A 23,875-nucleotide genomic window follows, 5' to 3' on the forward strand; every position below is an offset into this window, starting at 1 on the left:
TCATGGAATTGGAAGGTAGCTTTGAGATCTAGTCCAATTTCCTCAATTCATAGGTGAGGAAACTGAGGCATAAAAAGTATTCTGATTTACCCAAGGTCCCATAGTAAGTTCATAGCACAATTAGGATTCAAATTTGAGTCTTCTAATTCCTAATCCAATATGACTACCTTTTTTTTTTATTAAGTAGTCCTTTCTATCACTCTCTTTTCCCCTTTCCCCTTCTACTCTCCCCCCAATGCTTGGGTGAATGGCTATTCAACCAACTACAGTAGAAATCTGGTGTTGACCTATAATGAAAACCTATCAAGAGAGATTAGAAATAAGAAGAAAAGGCTGATTTCTTAACTAGAGAAGAGAATAAAGCCAATAGTATGATGAAACTTACCTTTTATTGTTTCTCCAGTGTACTCCAAGTGATCCCACTTTTGGATAATTGGCTGGTCAGTACTGAAGCCTTAGTTTAAGGAAGATCACCTTGCAAGAAGTGCTTATGAGTTACCTTAAATGAGTGACTCTTCCTCACAGTATCTTAGTTTCCTTATTTGAAAAATGAGACCAGGAGCAGAAAATCTCTAAGGTTCCTTTCTACTTTAACATTTTATGATCCTGTGATTCCAATTTGTTTAATTTAATTTCTCCATAGGAGAGATGAAAAACATAATTTCCTTGTGCCTTTTTTAACAGAAGAATTGTTTAATCAATGATGTGATACAGTAGAGAATAGCTGCAAGTTTCCTCTAATAAAAAATGCTATTCAAATTTTACACAATTGCTTTAGAATTTCTGAAAATTTTCTATATTTTCAGATTCCAACAATAGTTCTAAAATGTATTTTACATCTTTTCAGACAGAAGTGTGATGAAAAGAATGAACTAAAATATCAATTTATTAGAGCTTTATCTAAACATCACATTTGTGTTTTGAACACAGAGCATTAACTTAATTTTCTAAGGAGCAGATAGAAATAAAAACATCAATTTCCCTTAGAATTCTCTAAGAATTGACCATGTTCTGCTACTTTCAGAATGGATTCCTGCCCATCACTCCCCTTTGCTAGGAAAGGGGAATTTTGGAGTGAAGAAAGAATAGGAAAAAAGGGAGAGAGGACTGTCCAGGAGTGCTCCCAAACTCCTCTGCCAGCACTATTCCCTACTGCTCTTTTACTCTATTTATGGCCGTTTTAGCCTTGGGAAATCCTTGGAGATGACATCAACAAGTGGTAGGTACTAGTTAAATAAAGTGAATGTAACAGGGACTTAGGTTGCACCACTGATTGTTAAAGAAATTATTATGAAAATGTTTAAGAGTTTAAAACAGTTATGTTGTCTTTCCCATTTGAATACGAGTTCCTCAAAGACAAAAATTATGTTTTTGTCTTTCTTTTGACTTCACTGTGGCATATTGTAAACACTTAATAAATGTTTGTTGATAAACTAATACTATATCTACAGGGGCAGATGAAGTTGAAAATTAGAGCAATCATCTAGATAATTAGATAATTTTTTAAAAGCTTCTTTGTCTAAACTATTTTAGACAAAATTGTTTATTGGGTGTCTGGATTATTCAGAAAATATCCTTAAATCTCCAGCGTTCTTTTTTTTTTTTTGACTTATTTGTTCCCTCACTGGCTAAACCACTAGAAGAATCAAATGGTAAGAAAAGTTGATTCCATGTTTAAAATAAAGAATGGATTTTTCTGGACCAATTCAATTTAATCCAACACATATTTATTAATAACCTACTATTGAGCAACTAGGTAGTATAATGAATAGATTACTGAGTTTGGAGTCAGGAAGACTCACATTCCTGAATTCAAATCCAGCCTTATACACTTATTAACTGACGCTGGGCAAGTCACTGAACCCTGCTTACCTCAGTTTCCTCATATGTAAAATGAGCTAGAGAAGAAAATGGCAAATTACTACCACTCTACTATCTTGCCAAGAGAACTCCAAATATGGTCACAAAGTCTTAGGCATGATTGAAATGACTGAGTAACAATAAAATATGTGCAGAATATAGTGTTAGACATTCATGGTGAGAAGGTGTTTATAAAATGTAGTATCAGGGAGCTTATTAGGATGGGGCAGAAGGGAATAAACATTTATACAGAACCTATTATATGCTTAGTACTGTGCAAAGTGCTTTTATAAGCATTATCTTACTGGATCTTCATAACAACTCTGAGAGATATATGCTTTTTACAACTGAGGAAACTGAGGCAAACAAAATTTAAGTGATTTGCTCAGAATCACAAAGCTAGTAAGTTATCATGCTCCAATGAAAGAATAAGACACAGAGAGATAATAAGTATAATACTTGCTTGATAGCTTTGGAGAGTCACTGCTGTGGAGACTAAGAACTTTTTAAAGCATATCCACTTCTACTTGGAGACTAGTTAGTTTTTTTATAGAAGTTATTTTTATAGAATGACTCTGTAATATTTCATTATATTTATATCCTAACTTATTCAACCATTGTCTAGTCACTGGACATCTAATTTGAATCCAGGTTTTTTACTTTTCTATATTGTATTATGAGTTTTTTGGAGAGAATATTTTTCTTTCTTTCTTCTATTTTGTCAATAACCTCTTTAAGATAAGACCCCAATCCTAGTAACTACTGAGTCCATGAATGTGAATATCAAAAACTCACATAATTTTTCCATTATTTTTCATAAAATAAGGGGAAAGTAAATTTAAGGAAGCAAGATGACTCAATGGATAGAGTACTGGGCCTGGAAAAAGGAAGACCTGGGTTCAAATGCTGTGTGTAGGAAAAATCACTTATTATTTATTTAAAAAATTTTTATTTTTATTTTTGCTGAGGCAATTGGGGTTAAGTGTTTTGCCCAGGGTCCCACAGCTAGGAAATGTTAAGTATCTGAAACCAGATTTGAATTCAGGTTCTCCTGATTTCAGGGCTGATGCTCTATCCACTTTGCCACCTAACTGCCCTACAACTTTTATTTGTCTTAATCTACTGGAAAAGGAAATGATACACCACCGCAGTATTTTTGTCAAGAAAATCTCATGGACAGTGTTGGCATGCTATGGTCCACAGGGTCACAAAAAGTTGGACTTGACTGAATGATTGTACAACAAGAACAGACTCTGGAAAAAGCCAAAATTTTAGTAGAATTCATTAAAAAATAGTTTATGAGGGGTGACTAATAGGAGCTAGGATTGGTTTACTAAGAACCCACCATGTCAAACTTATCTGATTTTCTTCTTCCTTTTTGAATGAATTAATAAATGAAATGGCATTTTAAAAAATACTTGCAAGGTACCAAATTCCACGCTAAGTGCTAAGGACACAAATATAAAAGTAAAGATAGTCTCTGAAGTTCAAGGAACCAGAGCTAACTATATATTCTAATGAAAAAAGCAACAATTATAGGGGAATGGTAGCTAGGAAGGGTCACTTTTGTCTAGCAAATTACAGGTATGGTGAGTGGGACCATAGTGGAGTAGGTTAATAAACCCCATTAAGGGGTTCTAGAACTGGAGGTAGGAAAAAGGAAAAGAAGAATATAGGCCATTGATAAGATTTTGGAGGAAGTAGATAGAAATAAGAAATGAAGTGAAGCATGGCAGAGGCTTAACTTTTTAATGACATTTGGATGGTCAAAATGGAAAAGAAAACATGGATTAGAAAATGGTATAATTATATGTATTTACAGACAAAAGTTTTGATGAATAGATCAATGTCAATGTGGATGGAGGTATCTCCTAGGTTTCAGTAGGGCTCTCTCTGTCTGTGGTTCTGTTTTCTTCAATATTTTTCCCTCCACTGGCTTGGTTGAAGATGCTGATACAATAATTATCCACTTTTCAGATGATACAGAAATTTTGAAGTAGATAATAACATCCAAAACCAGATTTTAAAATTATCTCAATAAATTTGGAAGAATAGTCATGAGGAAATTTAATGACATTTTAAAACTCACTAAGATTAACATTTCTCTCTCCCTGGCCACCCCCAATATGTGAGTAAGTACACGACTGGGGAAGACCTGGCTTGATAGAAATTCATGTATAAAAGCCTTCAGAAATCATAAGGTCAATATTTTATCCCCACAGTATGATGTGACTATTATAAAAAAAATGGACATAACTTCAGTTGCATTATAAACATTATTAATATTGATAATGTGATAATTATCCAATCACAGTTGTTAATTGTGATAATATTTAATTCCCTTGAAAATCTGTGATTTCTGTGATGGAGGTATTATTTTTGTTGAGGTAAATCAGACCTTCTCTATGATTTAATAGATTAAATAATCTTGGAGAGTTCTGTGACTGAAAGATTCACTTCCCTGAGGACAATGTAGGAATATGCCTCTTTGACTTGAAAAGGCTGGTCCTTTAATGACATATTTAGTCCATTATTGTTTGCAGACTTGAAGATGTTCTAACTTGGCAGGACCTGGTAGAGCTCAGAGTCAATTCCATTCAATAATAACAACAAAAACAACAAACAACAAATAATATTTACACAGGCTTTTCATTTAGGAAACTTCACAACATTCAAGATAATGTTTTGTTCCAAATTTTTCTCTCTCCTTCCATTATATCCCCCCTTCTCAAGATAGCAAGTGATCTGATAGAAGTTAAACATGCAATCCTTTTAAAGGTATTTCTATATATGTCATATTGTGCAAGAAAAATCAGAACAAAAGGGGAAAAAAACCGGAAGAAAGAAAAAGGAAATGAAAAAAATATATAAAAAAGGTGAAAATACTGTGCTTTGATTGACATTCAGTCTCTATATTTCTCTCTCTGCTTGTGGATGGCATTTTCCATTCTAAGTCTATTGGAATTGCCTTGAATTACTACATTGCTCATGGTTGATCATCCCACAATCTTGCTGTTACTGTGTACAATGTTCTGATTCTGCTCATTTTACTTAGCATCAGTTCACCTAAGTCTTTCCGGACTTTTATGAAATTAGCTTGCTCCCTATTTCTTATAGAACAATAATATTGCATTCCATTCATATACCATAATTTATTCAGACATTCTCCATATAGTTAGTAAACTTTTAACAGATTAACATTCCTGTCCCAAATATTCTTTTTTTCCACTTCATTCCTTTTTCCTTTTTTTATTATGGCACCAAACCTCAAAATGAAATCTTTCATTTCATTTTTCATTTCATTTGGGATGTGAAGCTCTCCATACTTAATGTGGCCTGGGGGAAGAGGAAGGAAGGAGGATTCTGAATCCATACTTTCACCCTTGTACTAATTAGTCTAGACAATAAGCTCTACCTGGAACTCTTTAAAAGCTTTACACACATTTTCATGTGCCATCATTATTGAAAACTCTAGCACCAGCATCTATTTCTTCACTGTTGAGTCTTGTTGTTTGTCCTTGGAAAAGGACCAATGACATCATGGGATGATTTCTTTATTTGAGCATGAATTGGATTTAAGTGAGGCAGAGTTGCATAACATCATTACCCCTGATGTAGGTAATTCAATGGAACCATCTATGATCTTACTGATATATATATATATATATATGTGTATATATATATATATATATATATATATATATATATATATATATATATAGGTATGTGAACCAATGGTATGGATTACAATCTATCTCTCAGTCTGTATTCTCCCTTGCATCCTCTGTAAGGGATCATCTCACAATTGGAGGTTTTCCTCTAGTTTATTTTTTTCTTTTCTTTCTAACATTCTGTGAGTACCAGTGCTTCTTTAAGTGGCACAGGGGATAGAGCATTTGACTTAGAGTCTGCAGTACTTGAGTTCAAATTTTATCTCAGATACTTATTTAATACTTATTCAACAAGTCATTGAGTTTCTTTTTGCCTCAATTTCCCCATATGTAAAATGGGGATAATTGTTGTGAGTATCAAATGAATCAATGTATGTGAAATGCTTTATAAATCTTAAAGCACTATAGAAATGCTAGTTATTATTACTATTAATTGGGATGATACAATACATTATACCTTGTATATACTTTGTAACTACTTATACTAATTGCTACATACAATATCTACCATTAATTTCATCTTGAAATTGATCAAGAAATCTAGTTTATTCACACATTGATAATAGAAAATTCCCTAAAGAGTGATCTTTTTTAGGAAACACTTCATGGTCTATTCATTCTCTCTAACACCACACTTACTTTCTTCATTTCTACTCATAAATCTAGCATTTTTGTTCATTTTTACTAAAAAAGATTGAAAATGTTTTGTGTAATACATCTATGTGCATTTATATATATGATATGTAACTTTCATTTCCATTTCAAAATTAAATTTCAGTTTTTTCTGTTAATAAGCATAAATTTCCCTTCTTCTATGCCCCATTCTCAATGGAGGAAGAACCATCCTTGTAATAAATATTGTGAGACCATGTAAGCTTTTTCTGATTACTTTCAAGTAAGAGAGGAAAAGGTTTTTTCCTCTTATTACATATAATATCACAGTATTCTAAATTATAATTAAATCCTGGTGGAATTTCTGGTCAATGTATGGATCTAGTATGGTGCCCATGTATTAGCTGCCATTCAGAATGGTTATGACACATTCTAAAAGATCTCAAAGTTTATGGACCCTACTTCTTTTATATGGAGACAAACACAACACAGACAAATAGATGCATGTGGAGAAAAGTCCAGCATGTCATAGTGGAAGAAACATTGGACTAGAGTCATAGAGCCTAGTGCTGGCTCTTGCTAATTACTTTTATATCCTTGAATTTGTCTTTCTCAACCTCTTGGAGGCCTCAGTTTCCTCAATCATGAAGTGAATGGGTTGGACTAGAGTCTAGGGTTTTGCCCATTTCTTTGAGCCTTTATTTCTAAGATTACCTTCCTTCTGTTCTGTGATATTTCATATATATTGTTACCTTCATTAGAATGTAAGCTCCTTAAGAACAGGGACTATTTTTGTTTTTTACTTTTTTTGATCCCCAGCACTTAGTAATAGTGTCTGGCACATTGTAGACATTTAATAAATGTTTGTTGATTGATTAAAGATGCTTTCCAAATACAAATCCTAATCGATATATTAATTAGTATGTTGTTTAATAAATACTTCTTTGATTGATTTTTGTATGGCTTAGGAATAATGGGGGTTGATTCCACATCAGCTGGGAGATAGTTGAGCCAATTATTCCAATTTCTGAAACTCCTTTCCTATCTTCACATTCTCCTTACTAAAGGAATGAGGGTGAACAAGCCAGTATTCTTAGTGTATGCTGATGATTAAATAATTGATTATGGGATTGATTCTCTTCTTTTTCCTTTAGAAATAATCCAGGTAAATTTTTTCTTTTATTTCTGTTTTCTTTCACATCATGACTTGAAAATGTGTTTTGCATGACTACACATGTATAATTCATGACAAGTTACATGTCTTCTTGAGGAGGCAGGGAAGAGAGAGAAGAGAATTTGAAACTCAAATTTAAAAAAGGTTAAAATTGATTTATATGTAATTGGCAAAAAATATTAAATTGAAAAGAGTGGCAAGTTATAGTCAAGCTAGTATTATTAATCTTCTATAAATCATTCATGAAGTAGATAGGATGCAAGTAAATGAAAATCTCCTTGTAAAGAAATTTCTTTTGACCTTGTTTAGCTTCAATACAAAGGGAAGAGTACTGGATATGGTATCAGAGCACCTGGGTTTAAATCCAAAGTTTGATCACATACTAAATATGTGCTTTGGGGCAAGTCAACTAACCTTGTTATGGGAATTTTTCATTTCCTTTTATTATTTGGGACTCAGGGTCATTCCTCTTGCAAATTTTTTTTTTCTTTCTTTTCTTTTTCTTTCTTTCTTTTTTTTTTTTTCTTTTTTTTTTTGCCAAGGCAGTTGGGGTTAAGTGACTTGCCCAGGGTCACATCGCTAGGAAGTGTTAAGTGTCTGAGGCCAGATTTGAACTTAGGTCCTCTTAACTTTAGAGCTGGTGCTCTATCCACTGCACCACCTAATTGCTTCCTCTTGCAAATTTTGGTTTACTAAGTCTAGGTTAATATTAATCTTACCTGATCAAAATCTGTCTCTGGAATGTGAAAATTTATTTAACATCTTACCAATCCATAGATAAAAAGCCAGAAGTTTTTTTTTTTTCTTCCAAATAGAGATGTTAACATTTCTTAGGTAACAAGTCAAAGGAAGAATCTTAATTGTACCTTATTCCTTGGCAACATAAAAAATCCTTTCCCTTAATAAATCTATTTGTGAATCTTTAAAATGTAGTTTAATTTGTAACTTGACTTAGTTAACTATAAAGTATGTTTGATGAAGTTTTTTTTCCCCTCCTTAGGATGCATAATATTTTGACTGCTTAACTAAGTTTGTTCAACTTTTATGACATTGAAGGAAGCATTGGAATTACGAATTTCTCTCTCTCTCTAACTTTATTGGCCTAAGAGAAATGTGCAAGATTACAAAATGTAAAAGAATTATTTTCCTGTCACTCTGACATAATTCTGACTATAAAAAGTCTGGTTAGAATCCTAATGAAAGTTGAGGGAGGCTTGAACCTATCTTGAGCACACTAATAAAATATAGATTTTCACTCTATAATTTCTGTCTTCTGTGATAAATCTATATTTGGCAGTGAACACCCTACTATATGAACCCAGAGAGGAGATATTTTTGCCATGACTGATGAAATTTAGATTTAGGGAACCAAAATGAAATTAGGGTTTCTGGTGGTCAGGGGAGTTAAATGATAAGGTCTGGTGGCAGCTTCGGGTTTCAGGGAACCAAATGGAGAGGTTTGGCTCCCCTGAAACCCTTTGGGATTAGGTGCAAGGGTAGGGAGTTTTGGGGACTCCCTTCTGGCAGCTCAGAGATTCTCTGTAAAAGAATTTACAGACCCCAAAACCTAGATTGATAAAAGCATTTATTATGGGGGTTGGAAGTAAGATTAGAAATTCTGACAGAGGTATAAAGTCTGATTAGGTAAATAGGTGAGGGTAAAAAGAGGATGACACTGGAGAGAGTATTCCAGTGGACAGAGGCTCCTTGGGATGCCAAGCATGGAGCTGGCATGTTTGGAACCTCTGCAAAGAGAGGGTTTTAGTTTGGCTCTTTTTATAATGAGAGCTTTAGCTGTAGGGAGCCTGTGGATGGAGCTCCAAATTGGCTCCTCCTTGAGTTTCAGCTTGAATTAGAATTTGAATTGAATTCAATGAGGTTCAGGACTGATAATAAGGGTGAAACTGTCCCTAGGGGCAAGTTCCCTTATTGAGGCAGAGTTGAAGGAGACTTTCTCCTACAAGGATTTTCAGAGTTTCAGAGTTTCTTTATGACAACTTCTTTGGGCCTCTTTTCCTTATCTGGAAAATGGAGAATGGGGAGCTGAATAATGACTTCTGAGACTCCTTCCAATAAACCAATTGATCAACAAACCTTTATCAAGCACCGTCTATGTGCTGGTTATTCTAATAGGTGTTAGGTATACAAAGGAAAAAATAATCTATACTCTTGAGGAAATTACATTCTATTGGGTGACACATGTATGCATAAAATACAAAGAAAGGGACAAAGGAAAAACATTTATATAGCTTTTGCTATGTATCAGTTGCCTTTCTTAAAAAATAACAAAATAAGTCATCTCATTTGAAATTCATAACAATCCTAACAGGTAGCTGCTATTATTCCCACTTTATTGTTAAGGAGACCAAGATAAACAAGGGTGAAGTGATTTGCCTAGAATCACACAACCAGGGAATTTCTGAGATTGAATTTAAATTTAGACCTCTGTAATCCCAGAATTCTTTTCACTGTGCTACAAAATAAAAACTAGGTAATTAGGAGGGAGAGAAAGAGAGAGAGAGAGAGAGAGAGAGAGAGAGAGAGAGAGAGAGAGAGAGAGAGAGAGAGAGAGAGAGAGAGAGAGAGAGAGAGAGAGATAGAGAGCGCGCCCTGGTAGTTTTCAGGATTAGGAAAAGCTTCATAGAAGATGGTACTTAAATTGGATCTTAAAGAAAGTGAGAAATTTGATGAGGTAGAGGTAAGAAGGGAGTGCTTAGCAGGTCTGAGGTGTTGAGGGCGGTAGCCCCTTGATAATCCTTGTTTGATCTACAACTTCCTTTGGGACTTGGACCTTTGATACAAGATCTGGTCAAACTAGTCTGGGCTTGTACCCAGCCCCCCACTGGATCTGAGCTGGCTTGGATAAAGCCCGCCAAAAATCTGGCCTTCCAGGAATTAACCTGAGCTCCGCCCATTACTTCTTCAAGCAGATAAAAAGAGCAAAGCTAGAATCATCTTTGGTTCAGAGATTTGAAAGATGCCAGCTAAGATGCTTGCATCAGAGATTCTCTGTCCCCGCCGCTTTCGGCGTTTATCTTCCTCTATCTAATGCCTTTTACTAACCAGACCTTAACCTTGCTTCCAAACCCTGCAATAAACATCTTTTACCCATCTAGGTTTTCGGGCTTGTAAATTCATTTACAGGGGATTCTCGCCGCCACTAGACCTGATTTAACTTTGTATCCTTGCGCTGAATCCTAAGGGGGTTGCAGGGGAGCTCCATGTGACTCCCTGTACCCCGAATCCTGCCACTAGATCTCACTTAATCCTATTGAGGTATATACCTCATTATTAGGTATTTATCTCATGATTTGGTTCAAGTTACCTCATCATTTTGAGGTTCCCTATTACCTCATCATGAGGGATCAATGCAAATATACAACGTTAGGAAGTACTGTGTGAGAAATATATGTAAGGACAGGTTGGCAGGATAGTGGAATGCTGAAAAGAGAGGAATGTATAACAAGCATGGAAATATGAATTGGAACCAAGTTGAATGGAGTTTTAACAGTTTAACAGAGAAGATTCTGTTTCATCCTAGAAGTAATAGGGAGCTACTGGAGTTTATTGAGTAGGGGAATGACATGGTCAAATCAGCACATAAAGAAAATCATTTTGAATGGAAAGGAGTGGAAAGAGACATGTAATGGGGAGAGCAATTAGGTACTCTGTTATAAAAATACTTGTTTTGCTCCATAAATAAAAAATAAAATAATTTTTAAAAAAGAACATTTCAAGAGTCTAGGTTAGAGGTATCAAATTCCCAGTGGTTGGAACACTTAATAAATAACTCCCATGTCTAAAACAAGATGAAATTTTAATTGGGAAATGTTTAACAAAATAAATAAAATGTAATAAGCCATAGATAATGTTAATTTTTAGCTTTCTCAGTCAATATGAAACTTGCAGGGACAAATGTTTTTTTGGCTTTTATACCACTGATCTAGGTGAGAAGTGATAAGGTTATGATTGTGATAGTATAGAGAGACAGATTTGAAGGATTTGTAATTGGAAGTATGTGGTGAAGGAGAGTAAGTAATCAAGGCTAATGCTGAAATTATAATTTATATATCCTGGAAAAATGGCATTGCTCTTCATAAGATTAAGCAAGATTTATAGAAAGTAGGATTTTGGGTAAACAATAAGTTCTGTTTTGAACTTGTTGAATTTTTTTTTAGTCTTCTTTAAGTCTTGTCTGAACCGTTGTGATCCCATCTGGGTTTTCTTGGCAAAGATACTGGAGTGGTTTGCCATTTCCTTCTCCAGCTCATTTTACAGATGAGGAAACAAAGTCCACTATCACATAACTATTAAGTATCTGGGATCAAATTTGAACTCATATCTTCTCAACTATAGGTCTAATGTTCTATCAACTGAGCCACTTTTTTGCCCATTTTAGTTCTTTTTGGAACATTTAATTTAAATGTCTAATAGGCAATGGTATGGGCCTGGTGCTTGGGAGAACTTGGCTGCCTCTAGAGAGCTGGGAAATAAGCTTTATACAGATGATACTAAATCCATGAAACTGATGAGCTATCCTATTTTTTTCATTTTCCCAAGACTAAATGATTATTTCAGAAAAGTGCATATCTTGTATAGAAATCAATTTTCTCTGGGATTACAGAAATGTAATTGACCTTGCCCCACATCTTCAAATTAATATTTTCAAGTCAAATAGCAAGTCTTCCCAAAAAGGACTCTGTGGAAAAGCAAGCTATTTCAATGACTAATGTTTCCCTCTTTATAGCATGCACCAACAGTCTAACCAGGAAGAATAAACTGGGACATAAGGAGGGCATCCTCCAGCAAGCCCACAATTGCTGACATTCATCATGTTGGAGATAAATACAAAGGAATAGGTCAGTATACTAGCAAAGAATCTACAGCCTGGGAATAGCATCATTTTATTCATAGTGGAATCCCCACTCTCCAGTGTAAAGGTATTGACAAAATAGGACTGTGAATTACAGAGCCTCAAGGAAATGATGTCCCCCAGAAGGTGAAGAATAAAGTCCACAAAGAATTCTGTGAAGCCCTCTTTTTGGTAAATGGTTACTATGGATTCACACAGTCTGCAGTATTTGCTTTCTTACCATAGATCTCAGGATAATCACATGGAAGGAATGTGTAATGAAAGTAGCAGCAGAATAAACCATCATCTCACTAGTAATCTTTAATGGATTTCAATTTTTTTAGTTATTCCTCAAAATATCTCTGTGAGGCTAGTTCCTATTATTTTCTCAATTTTATAGGTGAGAAAAACAAAAAAAATATGGAACACTTCACAAATTTGCATGTCATTCTTATATAGGACCCATGATAATCTTCTCTGTATTGTTCCAATTCTAGTATATGTGCTGCGGAAGCAGGCACTAACCAACATATCAATAAAAAGTATTTATTTAGCAAATGTTAAAGATACTATTCTAAGTACTATGAGTACAAGATAATCTCATTTATTCTTTATTGATCTTTATTATTCTCTACTCTTGAAGATTTATAAATGAGAGAGAAAAGAACAGAGAAAAAGAAAGGCAGCACAAGATAAAGTCTAATGATACATTTATCAAGATGATGGATGATGAGCCAGCAAAGAAAACCAAGAAAGAGCAATCAAACTGGATGGAGAACAAAACATGGAGTGTCATGTCATGAAAACCTAGAGAAGAGTATGTCTAGGAGGTGAGAGTGACAGTATTGTCAAATGCAGTAGACAAGTCAAGAAGGATGAAGATTGAGGAAAACCATTAGATTTAACAATTAAGAAATCATGGATAAGGGGGCAGCTAGGTGGCTCAGTGGATAGAACACCATAAGCCCTGAATTCAGGAGGACCCAAGTTCAAATCTGGTCTCAGACACTTCCTAGCTGTGTGACCCTGGGCAAGTCAGTTGACCTCAGCCTCAGGGGGAAAAAAAGAGATCATGGATACCTTTGGAGAGAGCAGTTTCAATTGATTGTTGAAGCTGAAAGGTAGACTACAATGAGTTGAAGAATGAGAGCAGAAGCAGTAGAGGGAAGAGGATAGATATCTTTCTCTAGGTGTTTGGTTGAGAAAGGGAGAAGAGATAATATGAGGACTTGAGAGGATTATAGGCTCTTATGAAATTTTTTAAGATGGAAAGTATTTGGACATGTTAATAGGCAGAGAATGAACCTTTAGTGAGGGAAAGATTTTAAGATTAGAGAATATATAGAATTAATATAGATTATGGAAACAACTTGCCAAAAATAATAGCAACAGGAGAATACAAGGATACATGAGAATGTCTTCAACAAAGAGAAGGATCAACTTCTTATAACAGACTAGTGGAAAGGAAGGGAAAGTGGAGGATGATGTCAAGGAATTTTGAGATGATGGGAAGATGAGAAACAAGAGCTTATGGTAAATGGATTCAATTTTGTCAGTATAGTAACAAGTGAGGGGGAAGGAGGCTAGGATATGTAGAAGGTTTGTGGAGAAAAGGGAAAATTTAGAATAGTTTTTGTGGGAAATGGGATAGGAAATAATTTTTTCTTTTTTCTTTTTTCCCCAGTTGTTTTTTTTTTTTAGAATTTTTTCCCCACAGTATATATGCATGAGCAATTTTTTTATAACATTATCCCTTGTATTCATTTTTTCCAAATTATCCCCCCTTCCTCCACTCCCTTCCCCCGATGACAGGCAATCCCATACATTTTACATGTGTTACAATATAACCTAGATACAATATATGTGTGTAAATACCATTTTCTTGTTGCACATTAAGTATTAGATTCCAAAGGTATAAGTAACCTGGGTAGATAGACAGTAGTGCTAACAATTTACATTCACTTCCCAGTGTTCCTTCTCTGGGTGTAGTTATTTCTGTCCATCATTGATCAACTGGAAGTGAGTCGGATCTTCTTTATGTTGAAGATATCCACTTCCATCAGAATACATCTTCATACAGCATTGAAGTGTACAGTGATCTTCTGGTTCTATTCATTTCATTCAGTATCAGTTGATGTAAGTCTCTCCAAGCCTCTCTGTATTCCTCCTGCTGGTCATTTCTTACAGAGCAATAATATTCCATAACCTTCATATACCATAATTTACCCAACCATTCTCCAATTGATGGACATCCATTCATCTTCCAGTTTCTAGCTACAACAAAAAGAGCTGCCACAAACATTTTGGCACATACAGGTCCCTTTCCACTCTTTAGTATTTCTTTGGGATATAAGCCCAATAACAGCAATGCTGGGTCAAAGGGTATGCACAGTTTGATAACTTTTTGGGCATAGTTCCAAATTGCTCTCCAGAATGGCTGGATTCTTTCACAACTCCACCAACAATGCATCAGTGTCCCAGTTTTCCCACATCCCCTCCAACATTCATCATTATTTGTTCCTGTCATCTTAGCCAATCTGACAGGTGTGTAGTGGTATCTCAGAGTGGTCTTAATTTGCATTTCTCTGATCAGTAGTGATTTGGAATATAGTTTCAATGAGTGGATATAGTTTCAATTTCATCATCTGATAATTGTCTGTTCATATCCTTTGACCATTTATCAGTTGGAGAATGGTTTGATTTCTTATAAATTAGGGTCAGTTCTCTATATATTTTGGAAATGAGACCTTTGTCAGAACCTTTAACTTTAAAAATATTTTCCCAATTTGTTACTTCCCTTCTAATCTTGTTTGCATTAGTTATTGTTTGTACAGAAACTTTTTAGTTTGATGTAATCAAAATCTTCTATTTTGTAATCAATAATGCTCTCTAGTTCTCCTCTGGTCATAAATTCCTTCCTCCTCCACAGGTCTGAGAGATAGACTATTTTCTGTTTCTCTAATCTATTTATTATCTCATTCTTTATGCCTAAATCATGGACCCATTTTGATCTTATCTTGGCATATGGTGTTAAGTGTGGATCCATATCTAATTTCTGCCATACTAATTTCCAGTTTTCCCAACAGTTTTTTCCAAATAATGAATTTTTATCCTTAATATTGGTATCTTTGGGTTTGTCAAAGATTAGATTGCTATAGATGTACCCTTTTTTGTCCTTTGTATCTAATCTGTTCCACTGATCTACCGGTCTATTTCTTAGCCAATACCAAATGGTTTTGGTGACTGCTGCTATATAATATAGCTTTAGATCAGGTACACTTAGACCACCTTCCTCTGACTTTTTTTTTTCATTAGTTCCCTTGCAATTCTCGACCTTTTATTCTTCCATATGAATTTTGTTGTTATTTTTTCTAGGCCATTAAAATAGTTTCTTGGGAGTCTGATTGGTATAGCACTAAATAAATAGATTAGTTTGGGGAGTAAATAGAACATTAGAAAAACTAGGTATGATAGACCTTTGGAGAAAACTGAATGGCAATAGAAAGGAATATACTTTCTTCTCAGCAGTTCATGGATCCTATACAAAAACTGACCATATATTAGGACATAAAGATCTCAAAATTAAATGTAGGAAGGCAGAAATAATAAAAGCCTTCTTCTCAGATCACAATGCAATAAAAGCTACATTCAGTAAGAAGTTAGGGATAAATAGACCAAAAAGTAATTGGAAACTGAATAATCTCATCTTAAAGAATGACTGGGTGAAACAGCAAATTATAGAAACAATTAATAATTTCACCCAAGATAATGACAATGATGAGACATCATACCAAAATCTGTGGGATACAGCTGAAGCGGTAATAAGGGGAAATTTTATATCTTTAGAGGCTTATTTGAAGAAAATAGAGAAAGAGAAGATTAACGAATTGGGCCTGCAACTTAAAAAGCTAGCAAAAGACCAAATTAAAAACCCCCAACCAAAAATTAAACTTGAAATACAAAAATTAAAAGGAGAAATCAATAATATTGAAAGTAAAAAAAACTATTGAATTAATAAATAAAACCAAGAGTTGGTTTTATGAAAAAGCCAATAAAATAGATAAACCTTTGGTAAATCTGATCAGAAAAAAGAAAGAGGAAAATCAAATTGTTAGTCTTACAAATGAAAAGGGGGATCTTTCCACCAATGAAGAGGAAGTTAGAGAAATAATAAGGAGTTACTTTGCCCAACTTTATGCCAATAAATTTGATAACTTAAGTGAAATGGATGACTTCCTTCAAAAATATAGGCTTCCTAGATTAACAGAGGAGAAGATAAATTGCTTAAATAGTCCCATTTCAGAAAAAGAAATAGAACAAACTATTAATCAACTCCCCAGGAAAAAATCCCCAGGACCAGATGGATTTACATATGAATTCTACCAAACATTTAAAGAACAATTAGCCCCAATGCTATATAAACTATTTGAAAAAATAGGGGATGAAGGCATCCCCAGTTGTTTTTAAATTGTATTCAACTCTTCTTGACCCCATTTGGAATTATCTTGGCAGAGATACTAGAGATACGGTTTATTTTACAGATGAGGAAACTGAGGCAAACTAGATTAGCTGATTTATTTAGGATCTTATTGCTAGTGTCTGAGGTCAGATTTGAATTTAGGAAGATGAGTCTTCTTGACTCCACTTGTACCACCTAGCTGCCCAGGAAATCATTTAGGGAGGAGTAAAAGGAATGCCTTGTTGCTGGAAGGGCCAAGTTGAGATTAAATAGCAAAAATCTGCAGTGTATTTTATGAGTGAGCTGCATGTAGTAGCAAGAGTGGAAACAGAGGAAGTAAATGGTTGGGAATAATCCAGAGTCAATGTTTGTCTAAGTGTGAATGGTGATATGGACAAAGAGACAAGTAATTACAGAGTATAGCATCAAGTTCTAAATCTAGGATCTAATCCATGATCAGAATAAGGGTTGGTTTTTTTTTTTTTATGGATTTTAAAGTCCTCTGGAAAAATAAGTGACTTGTATTGAATATTTAAAAATATAAATATTACCTAAATATAAATAACAAAACTATGGCATATAATTCTACAGGGAATGTTGACTAAAGAGGGATTGAAGGATACCTCCAAAGACAAGTAACAGAATTGTAGCCTTATAGCAATGTCAGGGGTATGAATGAATTCTTTTTTTTTTTTTTTTTTTTTTTTTTTTTTTATATATATATATATTTTATAATATTATCCCTTGTATTCATTTTTCCAATTTACCCCCCCTCCCTCTATTCCCTCCCCCCGACGACAGGCAATACCATACATTTTACATGTGTTACAATATAGTCTAGGTACAATACATGTGTGCGAATATCATTTTCTTGTTGCACAATAAACATTAGAATCCGAAGGTACATGCAACCTGGGCAGACAGATATTAGTGCTAACAATTTTCATTCCCCTCCCAGTGTTTCTTCTCTGGGTGCAGCTACCTCTGTCCATCATTGATCAACTGGAAGTGAGTTGGATCTTCTTTATGTTGAAGATTTCCACTTCCATCAGAATACATCCTCATACAGTATTGTTGTTGAAGTGTACAGTGATCTTCTGGTTCTGCTCATTTCACTCAGCATCAGTTGATTTAAGTCTCTCCAGGCCTCTCTGTATTCCTCCTGCTGGTCATTTCTTACCGAGCAATAATATTCCATAACCTTCATATACCACAATTTACCCAACCATTCTCCAACTGATGGACATCCAATGAATGAATTCTTAAGAACAATGTCATAAACACAATACCAAGCGTGTGCTTGATGTTTGTTAGATATGCAGAGAAAAAGAAGAGTTTTTTTTTTCTTAAGTTTTATCAGTAGAAGAGGAAGTTCTAAGGAGATATGACACCTGCTTAAGGAGATAGATCAACAAAACCTGATAATATGTCCAGTGTTGTGTTGGTGCTAGCACAACTAGGACAACAACATTTAAGATGCTCCCTATCTTTTTTTCCCCTTAGCATTTAATGTTTACAAAGCACTTTACATTGCTTGATTTTCCCAACAAGGGAGGTTATGCTATGAGGTAAGTGCTATTTTATTCTCATTTTACAGATGAAAGTGAAACTTAAGGAGGTAAAGTGACTTGCCCAGAATCACAAAGCTAGTGTCCAAAATCAGGGTTTGAATTTAGATCTTCTTGACTAAAGTCCAGTATTTTATTCTTTAAGTCAGCTGATTGCTTAGCATATATTTATCTAGCATTCATTCTATGCCAGACTTCCTCAAGGAACTGACAATCTAATTGAAGAGAGATTTACATTCCCCAATAGAATGTAAGATCCTTGGTGATGGGGACTGTTGATATTGATTTTTAAAAATGATATTCCCCCCCTCAATTATATGTTAAAACTTTAAAATAAATGTGACTTTTTTTTTAAAGTTTAAAGTTTCAAACTACAGATTTCAGTGTCTTCCCTTTCCCCTCTTTGAGATGGTGAACAGATATATGTTATATATATGCAATCATGTAAAACATTTTATACAATTATAGAAGATACAAGAATATCAAGAGAACCATTGAGAGGAAAAAGGTGCTCTAGACATAAAAGATCTAAAATCGTATTATTATAAAGTGGTAGTTATCAAAACAATAGGATGGTGGCTCAGTAATAATGAATTATAGTAAATTACTATTTGAATTTAGATCTTCTTAACTATAAGTACAGTGTTTTATTCTTTAAGTCAATTGATTGCTTAGCATATATTTATCTAGCATTCATTCTATGCCAGACTTCCTGGCATAGAATAATATTATATTAATTTTATATTAATAATTTTATACAAAAGACTAGAAAAACAAAAAAAGAAAAAAGCCTCACTTCACAAATCATTATAAATGTATTCCTATAAATTTGATTTAGTTTATATTTATTTGAGAAGTGAGGCTTTTATCAGAAATGCTTGTTGCAACATTTCTGCTTTCTTTCTAGTTTTGGTTGCAATGATTTTTTTTTTTTTGTTCAAAAGCTTTTAAATTTTGTATACTTGAAATCAACTACTTTACCTTTCATAATGGTCTCGATATCTTTTTTGGTCTTAAATTCTTCACTTATCCAAAGATCTGACAGATAAACTATTCCATGCTCTCAGAATTTGCTTTATGTGTGAATCATGTACCCATTTAAACCTTATCTTGGCATATGGTATAAGATGTTGGTCTACCTAATTTCAGTGATGCTGTTTTCCAGTTTTCCCAGCTGTTTTTGCCAATAATGTGTTTTTGTTTCCAAATCTTGAATCTTTATTTTTTAAAAATCATATTCTAGTTACTATGGCAATTTGCTATAATTCATTATTACTGAGCCACCATCCTATTGTTTTGATAATTACCACTTTATAATAATACAATTTTAGATCTGTTATGACTAGATCACCTTTTTCCTTTCAATGGTTCTCTTGATATTCTTGTTGTCTTTCCAAATGAATTTTGCTATTATTTTTTCTAGTTCTATAAAATAATTTTTAATAGTTTGATTGGTATGACACTGAATAAAAAGTAATTTACTTAGAATTAGAATTTTTATTAAATTGGCTTGGCCTGCCCATGATCAATTAATATTTTCCAGTATTTAGATCTGACTTTGTTTGTGTGAAAAGTGTTCTGTATTTGTGTTTATATAGTTTCTGGGTTTGTCATGGCAAGTGGATTTTCATATTTTATATTGTCTACAGTTATTTTTAGTGCAATTTCTCATTCTATGTTTTGCTGCTGGGCTTTGTTGATTCTGATGATTTATATGGGTTAATTTTGCATCCTGCAACTTATCTGAAGTTGTTAATTATTTCTACTAGTTTTTTAAAAAAATATTTTAATTGATTCTGTAAGGATAGCATTATACCATCTTCAAAGAATGATAGTTTTATTTCCTTGATGCTTATTCTAATTCCTTTTATTTCTTTTTCTTCTCTTATAGCTAGCATTTTTTGTGTAATACTGAATAATAGTGGTGATAATGGGGCATCCTTGCTTCACCCCTGATCTTATTGTAAAGACTTTTATCTTATTCCCATTACAGATAATACTTGCTGAAGCTATTAGATAAATATTACTTAATTTAAGATAAACTCCATTTTCCTAGTGTTTTTAGTGTAAATGAATGTTGTATTTTGTCAAAGGGTTTTTCTACATCTATTGAAATAATCTTATGATTTTTTTGTTTTTGTTATTGATTAACTGTGCTGACAATTTCCTAATATTGAGCCATTTCTACATTTCTGGTATCTTTTACCCAGTAATAGAATATGATCCTTGATATATTCCTGAACTTTTTCCCCTAGTGTTTTATTTTATTTATTTTATTTTTCATTAATATTTATTAGGGAAATTGCTTTATTGCTTTTTTTTCCCTCTGATTTGGCTCTTCCTGATTTAGATATCAGTACTATATTTGTGTTGTAAAAGGAATTTGAAAGAGCTCCTTCTTTGTCCATTTTCCCAAAAAGTTTATATAATGTTGGAATTAATCTTTAAATGTTTGGTAGAATTTGTTGTGAATTCATCTGGTTCTGGGAATTTTTCTTAGGAAGTTCCTTAATGGATTGTTTAATTTCTTTTTCTAAAATCGAGTTATTTAAGAATTTGATTTCCTTTTCTGCTAATCTGAGCAATTTATATTTTTGTAAATATTCATCCATTTCATTTAGAATTTTTTGTCTTTTAAAATTAAAAAAATACCTAAAAGTTATTTATATAAAATACTTTTAAACATTAATTTTAGAAATATTTGAGTTTCAACTATTCTTTTTCTCTCCTCCTGCTCTGTGAAGGCAAACAATCTGATATAGATTATACATGTTCAATTATGCAAAAAATATTTCCATATAAGTTATGTTGTTAAAGAAAACAGACCAAGAAGTCCCTCAAGAAAAATAAAGTGAAAAATAGTATGCTTTGATCTACATTTAGACTTCATTAGTTCTTTCTCTTTTCATCATGAGTCTTTTGGAATTATCTTGGATCATTGTGTTGCTGAGAATAGATGTCATTCACAATTGTCCTGGTTCTGCTCACTTCACTTTACATCAGTTCATGTAAGTCTTCCCAGGCTTTACTGAAAACATCTTACTTGTTATTTCTCATAGCATAATACCCATCCCCTTTCAATTGTATATCACAACTTGTTCAGCCATTGTCCAATTGATGGGCATCCCTTTGATTATCTATTCTTAGCCTTTGCAAAAGTGTTAATTATAAGTATTATATATATATATATGTATGTATATATATATATATACATATATATATATATAAATAAACTCTTTTTCCTTTAAAATTTTTATTTTGGGGGATATGGATGTTAGGTTCTTACTAAGTGCTAATGAGATAATGAGATATTAGGTTTTTACTAAGTGCTAAGTTGGTACTTAACAATTTTCTAGTTCTGACATTTCCTGGGAGTTTGACTTGTGAATTCCTGGGGAAGAGTTTGCATGCTTAGGAGGAGCAAGTTCATTGGTTGAAGTACTTCTTCCCAGAAGCCCTTGCATTATCCCATGCCCATTCTCTGGGAGGATAAAGAGGGCAGCCCTGGAGGAAAAAGTCAGTCTCTGCTCTAGACAGATTTGAGGCAGCTCTCTGCAGGAAGGGGAAGTCAGCTCTCTACAGGAAGAAGAATCTGTCCGAGAGATTTTAGTTGACATAGCAGTTCTCTTCTCAGAGAGCCATCGGCAGCTTCTGGAGACAACAGCACGTTACATAAGGACCTAGTAAGAGTATTGCTGGTTATAGGGAATACATGGTTTTATAGTTGTGTTGGACATAATTCCAAATAGCTCTCCAGAATGTTTGAAGCAATTCACAGTACTTTCATATTTCAATTTTTCCACACCCTCTTCAACATGTGCTATTTTAATTTTAGATTATAGCCAATTTTATAGGTGTGAGGTGGTATTTTAGCATTATTTTAATGTGTATTTCTCTAATCAGTAGTGATTTAGAGCATTTTTTTCATATGATCATAGATAGTTTTGATTTCTTTTTCAACTGTTTTTCCAATGAGCTATTTATATTTTCTTTTTTATTCTTTTGACTTTGTTTTACTTTTCATGATGTCTTATGGAGTCATTGACTTCCATTTGCCCAATTCTAATTTTTAAGAAATTATTTCCTTCAGTGTCTGAGGTCAAATTTTTCCCCCCATTGGGGTGTTTTTTTTAATTTTTTAAATTAATTTTATAATTATAAATTTTTTATAGTACATATGCATGAGTAATTTTTTTTATAACATTATCCCTTATATTCATTTTTCCAAATTTTCTCCTCCCTCCCTCTACTCCCTCCCCTAGATGACAGGCAATCACATACATTTTACATGTGTTACAGTATAACCTAGATACACTATATGTGTGTAAAGCCAATTTTTTTGTTACACGTTAAGAATTGGATTCAGAAGGTATAAGTAACCTGGGTAGATAGACAATAGTGCTAACAGTTTACATTCAATTCCCAGTATTCCTTCTCTGGGTGTAGTTGTTTCTGTCCATCATTGATCAACTGGAAGTGTGTTGGATCTTCTTTATGTTGAAGATATCCACTTCCATCAGAATACATCTTCATACAGTATTGTTGTTGAAATATATAGTGATCTTCTGGTTCTGCTCATTTCACTCAGCATCAGTCCATGTAAGTCTTTCCAAACATCTCTGAATTCATCTTGCTGGTCAAAATGGTAGATTTTTAAGCCACTCTCAACAATCTTTGAAAAATTCTGGGCTCAAAGCTATTGTGATTGTATTTCTAATTTTTAATCTAAAATATGTTTCTTAAAGCACCAGAGGAGAGAATCACTTGTATCTGAAGGGCTCTATATTGCTCTTAGTCTTAAAAATGAGTTAATTATGTAATTGGATGTTATTCTATCTGCTCCCAGATCTCTTCATTGTCTGCTATTCATGCTTCAAATGTTTACATCTAGGTTAAAGCATTAAAAAAGTCTTCCTAAATCTGTTTGTTATGAAAGGATGACTTTAGGACTAATATAGTATATATTTATAATATCATATAGTCTCTCATCATACTATAAAATCAACATATGTATTGCTTTATCTTTATAATAAGAGCTGAATAATACTCTTATCGTCTTATAAATCTGAAGAGGTTTTTTTTTAAATAGCTTGACCATTTCCCAAATGACAGAATATAATAGAAATAGAAACCAACTTACTCTTTTTTGTACTAGCATAAAACATATTTCTCAAGACTTCCTATTGTAGTAGCCCTAAAATAAAAATAACTAAGATATTATAGAATTTCTACTGAGTGAATTTTACTTTCTCCCTCTGTAAATAAGGAATTTGCAAAAGGAGGGCTACAGCTCATTTCAGCTCTACAAAATTATATAATCCTAAGTCTTGACCAGTTTTAAAGGCTCACAGATTTGACCCCTTTCAAAGAATAAGAACAAGGGAGAATTGTTAATGCTCTTTGATATTATTCTGGGTGCTGAGAGGTCTGAGGAGGAAAGATTTCCAGTAGTAGAACTGACTTTTGTTTTCTTCTTTTCTCTTTTTCTTCCAATGTCCTTCTAGTGATGATGGGTAGACTCATGAAGCATATTTGCTACCTTTTTGACAGTAATAACATAAGCCAACTCTGGCACGAATTCTCATTAAATCATAGAATTAGGAAGGATGCTACAGATGATCAAATACAATTCCATACAGGAAACTAAATTTAAGTTTAGTGAAGATCATACAGCATTTT

The 23,875-nt window shown here is 33.5% G+C and overlaps 1 non-coding gene and 1 pseudogene across 1 annotated transcript; both read right to left on the minus strand.

The window, feature by feature from the left end:
• Positions 1-11,968: 11,968 nt before the first annotated feature.
• On the minus strand, positions 11,969-12,476 carry LOC141553668 (mitochondrial carrier homolog 2-like; annotated as a pseudogene).
• Positions 12,477-12,583: 107 nt separating this feature from the next.
• On the minus strand, positions 12,584-12,690 carry LOC141559329 (U6 spliceosomal RNA). The gene has a single exon (XR_012487377.1). It is a non-coding gene; the product is annotated as a U6 spliceosomal RNA (small nuclear RNA).
• Between the last annotated feature and the right edge of the window lie 11,185 nt (positions 12,691-23,875).

This window comes from Sminthopsis crassicaudata, chromosome 2 (assembly GCF_048593235.1).
Source record: "Sminthopsis crassicaudata isolate SCR6 chromosome 2, ASM4859323v1, whole genome shotgun sequence".
In the NCBI taxonomy this organism is placed as follows: Eukaryota; Metazoa; Chordata; class Mammalia; order Dasyuromorphia; family Dasyuridae; genus Sminthopsis; species Sminthopsis crassicaudata.